The sequence below is a fragment of the Temnothorax nylanderi genome, unplaced genomic scaffold, assembly GCF_030848795.1.
Source record: "Temnothorax nylanderi isolate EJ_2023f unplaced genomic scaffold, tnyl_v1.0 TNYL_tig0021_pilon, whole genome shotgun sequence".
Taxonomy (NCBI): domain Eukaryota; kingdom Metazoa; phylum Arthropoda; class Insecta; order Hymenoptera; family Formicidae; genus Temnothorax; species Temnothorax nylanderi.
In genome coordinates this window covers 1,504,198-1,517,943 of record NW_027249083.1, presented here as the reverse complement: position 1 = coordinate 1,517,943, position 13,746 = coordinate 1,504,198, and the positions used below count along the sequence as shown (strand labels likewise).

Genomic DNA, 13,746 nt, shown 5'->3' with positions numbered 1-13,746 from the left:
TTAGATATAATTAAAAGTAATAGTAAAAGACACTTTAATGACTTATTTTCGCCGTAATTCTTAATCCTTCGAGAGGCTTGAAACCGATGTTCGACTTTGCTCGACCATGCAGTCAGTTGGGCGGGCAGGTTGTAACTTCCGGTTAAGTCAAACACGGCGTAAAGTCGCGCGAACTTCGGACTTGGCAAGTCCCAATGAGGCGTGTAATGCCATTAAAGAGAATCTTATTACGCTACGACGGCACCCTCACGCGCCTCCTACACTGGTAGGCGCCTTCGCTTCACTGCAACAAGTATCCGCCTAACCTGGTAATTAAGTTCCGATTAATTCTCCGCTTACTTTGCCTGCCAAATGGCGCGCGACTAAAGCCGACTGCGAGAGAAATTAAGGTCGTGGAATTGGAAGAAAAGTTGCCAACGACAGGAACATAACGCGCGGACTGAGAACCTCTTGAGAGATTGATCGTATTCTGACGGAATCGTTGCTGATACGCGAGGGACATAGCCAAGTCGTTGAGCCATAATAATATTCGCGATCCGATGCTTCTGCTGTCTCCTATATACGAATGCGCACAATCGATTCAACCACAAACAAGCAGGTATAAATTACCTCATCAAAAGGAATCTCCTCACAAGACTGTAATCTTATTGGTACCTTAGTAGTCTTGTGTATATAACGCAAGTAAACACGTCAGACTTCAAATAAGAATCGATAGCTATAGTCCTTTAAATGCAATGTGGAAGTTATTGTTTGACAAAATTTTACCAAAATGTGCTGCATCAAAATGCTAACGCATGATGCATCTCCCTAGCCAACGTATAACCGGGCTACTGTATGTGATCTCTAGAATGTTCATTTTTATCGCGTACTGTATACGGATCGAGTACTTGCCAAGTTTGGTTGCGCGAGCACGGCCGGCGGCTAAACCTGTAGTAAACGATAGCAACGCAGCCTCATTCGTCGACCGAACCCATGGACCGCGGGCGAGGGGTGATTCCATGATTAATGTTACAAACAACGATACAACTAACACATCGTCCTCCTCCTCCTCCTCCTCCTCCTTTTCCTTCAGAGCTGCTCGCTCTCGGTCTTGCTGGCTCGGATAAGTAACTTCTCGCGTTGTATATGACTCCAAGTTAACAATAACTTTGTAATGATTTGCGCGCGTGCAGAAGTAAAAGAAGTGAAATGGATGCTAAATTAAAAATACAAACCGATTTATTGATAAGTAAATTAGTACACCGACGCGATTGGTCGCATATAAATTTATCTTCTATTAGAAAAGGGATATCTGTTAACAATCCGCGATAAAACGTTCGATTAAGTTCGGTATGAAATTTTGACGAATTCTTTTGTATTTCCGCGTACCTATTCGCCCTACCTTTAACAACGATAAAGTGCGCACGATGCTCCCAAAAGCCGCTCGTAAATCAATACGAACTCGAAAATAACTTCGCAATAATTCACCCGAGCGCAGAGAATCCACACTAACAGCCCCGCGCGCGTTGCCGGTGAGAAATTAAAATAAATCAAACTTATCTGTTGCTCGGACCACTTGCCGGTGATCTGGCGCGTGTATGCGTGTACGCGTGTACCGTCTAGTCCATGAAGGTGGCCCCCTGCACTCGTGTGCGTTCACGTACATTCGTATACAGACGCGTGAGACTAAACAGCACGCGATAGACCCGTCGGTATACAGATATTTCCTTTAGTATTTCTCGTAGCTGTCCTACCTTAGTAAATAACGAGCTTTGTCACAACTTTGTGCGGCCTCGAAATTCTCAAGCACTCGATATCTCGACAGCCAAGAGCGAGATACGATAATACAAATAACGAAATAACTAGTACGGCAATTCTTAATATTTCTTTTATTAAAATTGGAGATAACGATTTTAAAGCTCAGACAAATTTAACGAATTTTTGATAATCATATCACAGAATAAAATGATTTTGAAAAGGCACATTAGATTTTAATTCGTCAAAGTTGCAAATAGGTCGCTGTTCGCTAATCGATTAACATTCTTCGAACTACTAAAAGCGTTCGCGCTACTAAGACAGTCCCGGAGCTAGGGCAACGACTTATCCACCAGTAGCTCGGTAAATTCACAACCATCCCCGTGAATAAATACGGTTAGTGGCCAGCCAAGGCCCTTAGATCCCTTTGACCGGAGGGGGCAGCGTGCCGGGGTGGTAACTGGTAAGTGCCTGGGGCGACCATCTGTGCCCTTCTGCGCCTACGCCGCCGCCACGTGGATTGCGCTACCGTTTATGCGGCATTTGTTGCAGCTACGCGCATACATTATCGCTAATGTGCCGGGCTAGGTCGCTAGAACACGCGTCTTCAGCGGGAACACGTAAATGGTCAAATAGCACCGGCTCGAACAAAAGAAGCGAAATTGGGGAAAATTATGTGCTTGCGAAAAACCAGTTATCGTTTGCTCGTTAGTACGTTTCTTACGATGCTACTTTTGCGCGGTAATGCCTGCTTTGTGTGCGAATGCTACACATGGTTACCTCTATATTATATTATTTTACACATATATACGATTTTAATCCATATATTTTACATACGTTGTACTTTCTATCAAATGCGTGAGTTTTACTTGCTCGCATTAAGCGCCCGCGTGTTCGGGTGGCGTTACATTATTCAAACTAATTCCTCACATTCGTTCCAACCGCAAAGACTCGTCGTTCGTGGCGGGAGTAGCGATCTTTATCTCCGCGCGGCCACATCGTAACTTACGTGGACACCAATCGTGACTAATTAACCGGCGATATCGATCGTCGCTCCGTCGCGCACGGGAAAACAATGGTAGAAAGAATCGCGAGAAATCGCCCCGCGATAAGCCGCGTGGCCAGGCTGGCCGCGATAATTTCGCGACGCTAGTTACGGCGATAGAGTCGCGTTATACGCGTCTCTTACATTATTATCTGTAATGGCCTGGCCATGACTAACATGCTGCGTACGGACACACGCGTTCACGAGCACGCGGTGTCGAACGACCGTGTCTCGCTACCGCGATAGCGCCGCGCTTGTCCGGCGCGGCGGCGCGGCGTGTGCGAGAGGGGCGTATACCCCGGGTGTCAAGTTACACCACTACGGCTTGGTGACGCTACAATCGTTCTGTCACCCCCGGTAGAGTCCCTCTCGCATCGTCAGTGCTGTCGGCTATCGTTATCGAGACCCAACTCAGTCCCGTAGAATTGCCCCTACGCATGAAACGCGAAATAATTTTTTACAATCTCTGAAAGCCCTCTCCCCGCACTCTGTCGATCGTTTCTTTTTAATCGATAAAATGTTAATTAGCCCAATGATAGTAATGTGTAAAACAACAGACACATTAAGCTGATGACAATTTAGCACATGTAACAAATAAATCTTTTGTAAAAGTATAATTTATTAAATATTTATGAAATATAATGAGAATAATGCAAAGTGATGTGTTAAAAAGTTGTACTCTGTATGCGGATAAATAAATATTATATTAATAGCGATAGAGAAACCATAATGATTGCTCGAGCGGAAGAGGGTGAAGAGAATAATATCGACGCGAAATGAACAGGCGTCTCTGATCCTAGATCTCGCACACTCTACCCCAAATTGCCAATTTTATCGATAATACGGATCTGGTAATTCGATAGAGATATAATGCAAATTCGGTTAATTGTTCCTCCTCGAGGAGGAAGACGGGGAGAGACTGAAAGGGACCAGTAGCGCTTTTTGCCCTTTTGTTACCCACAGGGCGGATGCTACGGGACGGGGGTTGGTGTTGGGTATCTTACGGCGAGATCGAGTTTCCTTGTATATGTGGTACTGACGAACGATGAACGCGACTGACAACGAGACGTCGTATATTTATAGCAGATGGCATAGATTTATTTAACATTCCCCCCCTATTACTAATGCACGTTTAAAACAAATGCCGTCTTCCGTTCGTTAATTTTATAATTTTTGATGTTAAAAATTCAATAATGTTCCGTGATACGGAAAACAAATTATATATTCGTGTTTCACTTCTTTATATTCACTAAAATATATATGTCATACGGAAATGTAATTTTCTCAATAATGCAAAAACGTATTCTTTCACGATTGCAAATTCACTCTTTGTATCTGCAGCTAATTAGGCCAAGCAAGTAAAAGCGAATCGAAAGCTTCGGCCAATTAAAATCAGTCCGCAACCGCGCTCGACGCTCGTTGCACGTAGCGGCGGCGGCGGCGGCGAACGATCGCAGCCCCTAATTTTTTAAGTGGCCGTTTAAAGGGTTGCCGTGCCAATTAGCATGCTAATCGGAAAGCCAGCCGAAGTTTCGACGGCGATCCGACGCCGCTAAAGCGCCGCTGTACCGAGAACCGAGAAACGAGGCACATTCCGCAAAAAAACAGAGGCGCAAACGAGTCGCTCGAGCGGCACCACGGTGGCTCGCGCGCGCGTGGCGGCCCGTACATCCCTACACTCCACCCCCCGAGAGAAAGATAAGAAGCTAATTGCGCGCGACCACTCATTCTCGCCACACCCGTGTAAACGAACGCGCACCTCGCGTGACACGCGCGCTTTCACGCACCTTCCCTGCCCATCTTTGATAGTGGCGCGATGCGCGTACATACGACGTATACCGTCAGACCTGGAATTAGATTTGTCAATTGTACCATGTGACAATTGCTGGGTATAGTTATGAAAAATGTAATAACATGTTTAAATAATAGTGTGATATGGCTCAGTTGTTATCAGCGCATTTGTACGCGTTCGGTTTGTTTTGCAACAAGCAAATGAATTTGAAAGCAGCTACGCATTGATCTGAATTCAATTATTTGAGAGTTATATGTCATGCAATTTTTAATATTTGTTTCTTCTTGAATCATTGATTATTAAAAATCGGTTATTATATTAAAAATTTCTCTCATTACTTTAATAACAAGTTAATGAAAATAATTCTTTAAAACGATTACGAACGTTTATGATTAATCATTAATTTGTTATTTGCTACGAGAAATACCTCGACCGTTTAATATTTAACGTAATTTCTGAGCTCTTCTACCATTCATAAAATCCATACGCTCAAAAATCGAAACTTATCGAAGAACACCGGATTGCTCGTACTGACAATCGTTTCGAGAGAGCACGGATCATTCGATTCCGTATCACGTTAGCGACGGCGCAAATCTAATAGAGTGCCTGCAGCATCAAATGTCACTGCTAGTTGTGGAGGGGTTGTCGTATTGGAGTTTTTGATTGGCTAATCCGCCCAAATCTAATCGAGCGCGCCCCATCCCCACAGTCCACGCAACGTTCCTATTCTCTCGTTCGGACCTGCCAGGATTCAATTACGAGGTAGGATCTTATGATCGCCTTGTCATAAGATGCACTATGCTAAAAAAATTTCAACGGTATATTAGCAAATTCTATATACTTATTAATAACTCATTGATTCAACGAAGTTATAATATTTTGAATTATTAAGTTTCGCCGTAACCGTAAGGCTAACGACAGGTTTCGAATGTCAGTAACAAATCTAACGTTTTCTCTTTCATTGATTTAAATTTGATATGATATCGACTGGACACTTTTTTCTTTAAACCTAATTAATTTCTAATTTACTTACTATTGTCCACGACACTCGATAATCTCAACGTAGTACTTCGAACAAGGCACGCAATCAATCAGTTAACTATAATAGTGACAAGACGCATCCGCGATGCGAGGGGCGAAAAAATAATGTGCTATACGAAACCGGTTTCCTATTGCATCGGGACTTTTGCTCGCTTGGCATACGCTGGTTTAGCAACCCTAACTTGGAAAATATCGGGAGCCCCGCGTGTTCGTCGTGCGATAAATTATCCTTGATTTCGCTTTCTCGATGAATGGGTGAAAGACGTGAGATTAGTCATATTAATTCCCTTTCGAATAATTGAAATTATTCTTTTCCTATCGGAGCCGCACTACGTTCTCCATTAGCTGACTCTCGTAGACGCACGTACGGATGCATAATTCACGATATAGTCACGTTATTTAATCACGTCTCGTCGAGTAATTTAGTCCTGATTCCGCTTGCACAAGATCACTCCCCAGAGCGCCTCTGCATCTACGCTACATTTAGGATGGCTGACGTACCTACTCTTGATGCCACAGAGACGAAAACACTCAATCAATGTTCTTGTAAAGCACGAGAATTTGTGAAATTTCGTGATAATTCTATTATAAAGCATAATAATCAAAACAATTTTTTACATAAATTACATATTATATACTGCCTATTCTAAAGTAGTATTAAAAATACATTACAGATTGAAAAGATTGAAAATAAGCAACCGCATACAAATGCAAAATAAATTACTTGAAAACCGACTCTCTGACAGTAATGCCCATTTTGTACATCCACGTGATTGTCGTAAAATCGTTGATGTTAACACTCCACTGGCCATTTGCTTGTTAGAGAGACAGAGGGAGGGAGAAGCAGGGAGAATAGGAGAAAGTTTATCGAACCGAGATGTTGTACTTGCGCGAATATAGACATCCGACACACCCTAAGACCGAGATATCCGAGCACGGCGGTGCATGCGAGGGTGCATACATTGTGCCGTGCCACCCCTCTCGTGCAACGACGCCCGAGTAACACCCCCAAAGAGCCAATAATACCACGTACCGCCGAGCCACTACGACGGCTTATTATTTTCCTACGGCTCATCGAGCCCAGTGTGCTCGCTATCAATTACAGGACATTCCGCGCGAAACCCCCTCGACGGACTTAGATGGATCAGACTAACCAGAATCCCATCTGGTAAACTTTTACGCGTTACGTCTATTTACGCACCGCAGTAACCACTCAATCCCACAGTGTCCCCGTAGCGTTCGAAGACGTTCGTAAACTAAGTCGATAAAGATTGGTCGAACTTCTCGAAAAGAAAAGTGGAGATATTGAATAAAATATCGCAGCAAGCGGTTTAGCTTCGGGATAAAACGAGCGGAGTTTTATATGTCACGAGCACTATCTCGAGCTATCTTCGTCTTCATTTATTTGCCGGTATCAGGATTTAGAAATTTCGCCTAAGATGAAGCGCGCATTTGTGTTCCCGCTCAGAAAGTTGTATTGAATTCGCCGAAATATCATAGTGCGATTACCTTATCGAATAAACATGAGCCGGGAGGAAAAATTCGTGAAGCGATGCCAAAATGTCGCACGGTATCGCTGGTATCCTGCATCGTCTGTATCGAGAGAGCCGGGGACGGTCGGACGCATATATGTAAATCGAAATAACATTATCCGCTGCTCTTGCGGCGGTAGTGGGACAAAAGTGTGCAGAAAAAGAGAGAGAGAGAGAGAGAGAGAGAGAGAGAGAGAGAGAGAGAGAGAGAGAGAGAGAGAGAGAGAGAGAGAGAGAGAGAGAGAGAGAGAGAGGCAAACCAACGCATATATATGATGTGTATATATATATGTGTGTGTATCTATATACATATGTATCCACATAACGAGGCTATATATGTGTATGCATTGTTCACTCGCGCACCCTCGTCCGTACGTAGAGTGAAAGAAAGGACAGGAGAGTGGAAGAAGAGAGAAGGAGAGTGCTAGGGACCGAAATTCGGAGGGTATAAAGCGCATTTCAACCGCTACCCCTGTCGCCCAGGGCGACTGTACATCGTAACGTGAACGCAAGCTTCTCCGCGCCCGACATATGGCCGTGTTAGCTGCTCTTACCTATATTTTTGTGTGGCCATATGACTGATAGAGGCGCGCGTACATTGAGTATTCGCGCATCCTCGATAGAGGGATACCCATCACTCGCGATCAATCGTTTAGCTTGACTATGTTTCGCCCTTCATGCAGTTTTAAAAATATTAAAGATTTATAAAGCAATTTCTTTGTTAAGTTTGGTTGAGGCAGTTATTTAAAGGTTTATAAGTTTTCCCGAATTCTTCCCATGATAAGCATCGTGATACGAAGAAGATAGAAAATTTGTTATAAACGGGGAATACATCGAACCTTCAGAAATCGAAAATCAGTTTCTGTAACACTGTCGAAGTAAATTATATATCTCGCATTAATAATCAATGCGCATAGCGGTTTCAACGAAAGAGATCCTTGTCTCGAGTAGTCCTTCGCGGAATTCCATCGCAAGGGAAAGACGTGTCATAACTGAGCTGGGACAGTCTGTGTGTGGCCGGGCAACTGGACGGCGAGGTGAGCTCCGGCTCGCTAAGTTGTCACTCGCAGTCGGCGACTCCTTTTTGCGAGCGAGAGAAGGAAGAGAGACGGAGAAAGGAGGAAGCGGGACGGAGGGAGGAAGGAAGGACATGGAGGGTTCTACGGTACCCCAGGAGCTGCCTCTTCTCGATCCCTCCCCTCCTGAGATCATCCGGCCGGTCAAGAGCCACAGATTTCCAGTTTTTCTTCGAGCTGCACGCAACCAGCTCTCGATCTAATAGCTCGCCCCGTCCTTCTCCTCGCCTCCGACTTCTCCGCAGCTTTTCTCTTTCGTTTTCTTGCCCGCTCCTTACCTCCGTTCCTTTTTCTTCCGAGCGCCTCTCCGTCTCCGATCCTCGCGAACAGAAGTTGGTAGCGAGTAGAAGCGAGCCCGGAGAACGCGGACCGAGGATCGACCTAATGAGGATAATTCCTGCATTGATTGCCAAGGTATGGAATAGTACAAGCAGTGCTTGTGCGGCTAGCAGCCCGGCCGGCTGGCCGACTCGCTGACTGACTGCTTGACTGACTGCCGCCCGTAAATCATTCCTAATTAAACGATAGATATTTAATTAGGAAGCCCCAGATTGAGTTAGTTATGAGGCATTTAACTATCGCCCGTTATCGAGGTGGGCGACTCAGATGGCATCTGGTGACGAGATCTGGTCGCCCGTGGCTGCCAGACGCACATTGCAGAGCGGAGAAAGAAAGGGAAAAAAATTAGCCGGAGAAACTTGGAGCAGTGAAATGTTATTGCGTGGCGATGTTACTGCGTGATAATTGGATTGTGAAAATACGAAGCACTGCACGACAGTTTGTGTAAAATTTTGTGATCGCTATGTTGACTTTAATAAAATCTTTCTTTTTTTTTTTTTTTGAAACATTAATTTGTTACGGATTATGAATTCTTTGCAAAACAAAAATGCTATTATCCACTTATCTGTCATTAATCTTTCGCAATATTTCTATTATAACGAGGACCATTTTCGGCTCGAATCCTGCGACCTTTGCACAAAACCCAGCCACGTGACACTGATCCTGTGCGTGCCTTTCATTGCCGGATACATAAAACACTTAACGGCTAATTTCCCAGCGGGTGACGATGCCTCCCTCGTACACAGGCAAGCGATCTGCTGTGGGCTTAGTGCGAAGCGAGAGCGCCGACAGAACATTTAGTTGTCACGAGATTTTGACGCCTCCTGACAAATGCGACCGCCAGTAAAATACAGTCCTCTGGCGGGTCAACAGGTCAGAGGCAAACGCCAGGCGCTCCGCTCGTTCTCGTGATCTGGTTCTCGTTCACTCAAAAGACATTTCCTTTCGAGGGCCGTTCACGACGCTCGTTTCCTTTCGCGAGAAGAGCATCTCTCTACCTCTCGGCTACGCCTCTCTTTATCTATCCGTACACGTTCCACTCTCTAGCTTCACGTATATATATATATATATATATATATACACATCTCCCTTTCTTTCTCTTACTGCCTCTCGAATTACAAATTATACTGGCAATTAACAACGAGCTCTAAGCTTGTACGATCCTTCCACGGCGAGGAGAATGACGACGTATTTGTGGCTAATGCCGATATTCTCGTCGACGTTCATGTATGAAGAAACTTATCCGCGGAGTTCTCCGACACAGTTCGTTTTGAAGATACATGATTTTTTTCGCGACTCCACTACCGCTATGGCAGTACGTGCCCTTAAGCGTGCGCTACCTCATACGAAGATGTAGTGGCGTAACTTTCCGCGCGGACCGGCGCGGCGAGCTCCGCGACTTGGTGTGTGCCTTGTAGCGAGGGATCCCAGAGAAAATGGAAATGTACGATTGTGTCTTGAAAATTGCAACGGGTCTTCGCTCGGCGGGAAGTCTGAGGATGTGAGTGACGGCCCACCATCTCTGAAATTAAATAGCGATCGGGGAAAGAAACAGAGAATGTTTGAGATATTCTATTTGTGAATGGCCGTTTATCTATACAAAAAATTGTCAGTGCTCTATAGAACAAAATCTCCAATTTGTTACAATGTGTAATATAAATTATTATACAATATAAACATTAAAATATATTAAATAAAGAATATGCAGTACTTAAATCACCTTTTGAGACATTATATCACACTTGCTTTAACGCTCAATTAACTGACAAGTTTTACGATGGTTATAAATGTGTCCATGTTTCGCCTCGTTCACTTTTAGAGATTATCGCGCTCGTGACTTTCCATCACTTATTCAAAGTATTAGTAAAATTGATAAAAATTTATATATTCTTACAATATCTATTTTTCTATATATATAAAAGTTATTTAAATAATATATAAAGCATTATTTGTTTAATTTGTATTTTAATTGACTTTGATTTCTATATATCTTTACTGCAAAATTAAAATTACATTACTACTCTTTTAGTTATTTTACAATATTAGGCTTAATTGCTTAATCGTAATGTCATTATTTAATTTATATCACCATTCTACTCCATGAGAAAGATCTTACAATACTGTAAAATAAATGTACCACGTATTTATTGTAGTAAGTACGCGAGGTACACGTAAGGAATAATGTAGCTATATTCTGTACTTGTCATCTATCTTCCATCTCGAAATGAAAGTAGACTTGTACGGCGGAAGAAACGGGGCAAGAGTATTTTTTAGACCCGCACGAGAGTATCGGGGCGCGGGCGAGACGCGTTGTCCATGCGTAAAACGTAGTCCACTAGGGTTTTTTTTATATACGATATAATAAAACTTTCTCCTTACTTTCTCCTTAGAAACGGGAATATTAAACTTTCCATATGTGAGATACGTCGCGCCGTACGACGACATCCACGGAGTCCGGGGGCTAAGCGGCATTTTACCGTGCGTATTACATTTATTTAATATTATTTACGGCAAGTTTTACGACGCCAATGATACGTATACGGAGTCTATCCAATATCAAATATAACGTCGTAACCCGGAGCAAGCGCGGAGGGTTGGCGGAGGCAATAAATGTACGGCAAACGGCGCTCTCCCGATAGGCACTCTTGCGTACATGCTCGTCCCACGAAAATAGGTACCAATCGAAGACTCTACACCGCTACGTCTGAAAAAGGACCAGCGCGAGCTGTCTGACTTTTTTTTTCGTCGCTTCTTACAATTTTGTAAATAAAGTCGGAAATAAATCGATTAAAAAATTCTACGACATTTTAGTCAACGAGCAAAACGACGTCGTCGGCGTCGTCGTCGATTTATTTTCTTGTAAATGGCGTTGCGCGTTGCGCTGCACGGCGCGTAAAACGCACGTTGAAATGTACGGTCGTATGACTCATTTATATCGTATCGAATGGTATCAATCGAAGCATCGACGCACGCCTTTCGCCGGCTTATGCCAGATGAGTTCAATGACGAGAAATGGCGTGCGCGTTCAGTATCAACGTAAATCCAACTACCCGAATCGTATGGAATTCAATTCGAGTCGCTCGTCTGTTGGGACGACACCAAGAGAGCAACGGAAAAAGACTGTAAAAGGAACGGTGGGTGGGGTGAACTGAAATGGCTAAATAGAAAACGCAAACGACACCCGAGTTTATGGCCACTCACTCGTTTTCCACCTCCATCGCTCGTCTCTCTCTCTCTCTCTCTCTCTCTGTTTCTCTCACGATTCGGTGGACGATTTCACGTATACTTCAACACGCCTCGCGAACCTGGTTGCTTCACTCCTTTACAGATCGAAATCGTATCAGAGTTTCCGACATGTTTCCGTGTTAATTTTATGTGATACAACAATCGGTGGATTACTCGCAAATCAATTCATTGCGAAACAAGATTTTCTTTCCATCCTTTTCCAACATATACTTTTTGTGTCACGAGAGAATTAAAGCTAAATATTTTTAACATTTTGTATTCTTAGTATTTTTTTTAATAGCCTCTGTTCGCATTTTTAATAATAAATATATAGAATACATTTTTAGTTATACAATATTCATTTATGCACTCCATCCAGTTTCCGGTAGAGGTTCAAGCTCCGATGATTAAAATACTATGAATGCGCATGCACACGCAAAACGTTACTTCGCGCGCATGGAAATTCCAGTTTCCGAAGTGTGTGCCTGCCCATCGAATTTTAGATCCGGCATTTGTCTCTGTCCGGCTGGAATCGATCGGCGTATCGCCGGCTCGAGTGACTGCGAAACGAAAGAGGAAATCGAAAGAGAACAAAACCCGGCCTCTCGCCACTTTCTGGAACGGAGAGAGATAACGGCTTAGGGTGTACGTAATATATACGCACGCGTAGCCATCTCGTTGGTCCCTCACCTCCCTTTGAATACTTAATGCAGACAATTCGCCGATGCAGTTATTTCATGCCGGTCCTACGAAAAAGATTCCGCAGTCGTGGCACGTATCGCGGAAAGGCCCGGTGTACAACGTTGTAGCGCACCGTTGTTTGGTCACACTTATTTGAATATACAAGGAGTCAAAACAAAATTATAAGGAGAAAAATCCAGGGACGACATTTTATTTTCCTGCAAGCCTACTAATACTTACGATATCTGATTGAAGAAAAACACATGTCTCTGAATTCTTAGAAACGTCATAAAATGTGAAATGCAGTTAACATTGTTTCTATCCGGAAAAGAGATCGATGAAGACGGTGCTAGTTTTTACGACAACACAAGATCCGCTAAGTGCCCGCGTACTCGTTAGCATTTCCATGGTCGCGTTGCGATAACGATAGATACTGAGAAGGAGGCAGTAAAACGTTAAGTGGCTCCGAAACACGGACTATTGCTGGGAGACATATATACACGTGTCTGCATTGTAGGTGCCCATTCACAACCTTGTACATATGTCTTTGTAATATATCGAGCAAAATATTACTGCGCAATGTAAGATATGTCCGCGGCATAATATTCATGGTAGCATGGACGCTTTCTCTCTCGTTAGTGCTTTGTGAAATAAAATTTTAAACGTTAAATACACATAATAATAATCAAGATAATAAACATTGTCACTAGAATGTAATTTTTACCCTATTATTAACTTTGAATTACTAAATGTTCCTCTTGTTAAGCAATTTAAATCTACACTGAATTATTTAAGAAAGAAAAAAAGATTAACTGATGCAATCCTGAGTCAACAATATTGCTTTCTCTTTTTCTATAGAGAATAAACTTTTAATTTTTCTCGTTAACATTAATTTCATTTTCAGCTTCTTCTCTCTCCCGATTTAAAGATCATGTATTGGATTAAACATCGTCAAGTGTATTGTCCGATCGCACGCACCGTAAAATTTAAAGCGTTTCAATAATACGCGGAAAGACTCCTATCAAAATCGTCACGGAGAATTTGTTCGTGTCGCTCGTGCTTAAGCGCATCGCCGCGTAGGTATCGTGTATATAATGCCGGCGCTGTATACGCGGCGTTATCGCTGTACCAGCGGCTATACCAACACAGATATACACGGGGACGTACGTATCGCGACCGCGGCGGAGTCAAGTAGCATTTGCATGAATTTGTTGGTCCGATATCCCCGGCGAAGATCGTGCTTTAAGCCCGAAGAAGCCCGAGAGCGACGCTCGATGCGCG

At 43.4% G+C, this 13,746-nt stretch overlaps 1 protein-coding gene across 5 annotated transcripts in view; it reads left to right on the top strand.

The window, feature by feature from the left end:
- Nucleotides 1-13,746, top strand: part of Kn (EBF transcription factor knot) — a 77,821-nt gene that overhangs the window by 38,612 nt on the left and 25,463 nt on the right. The window lies entirely within an intron of this gene.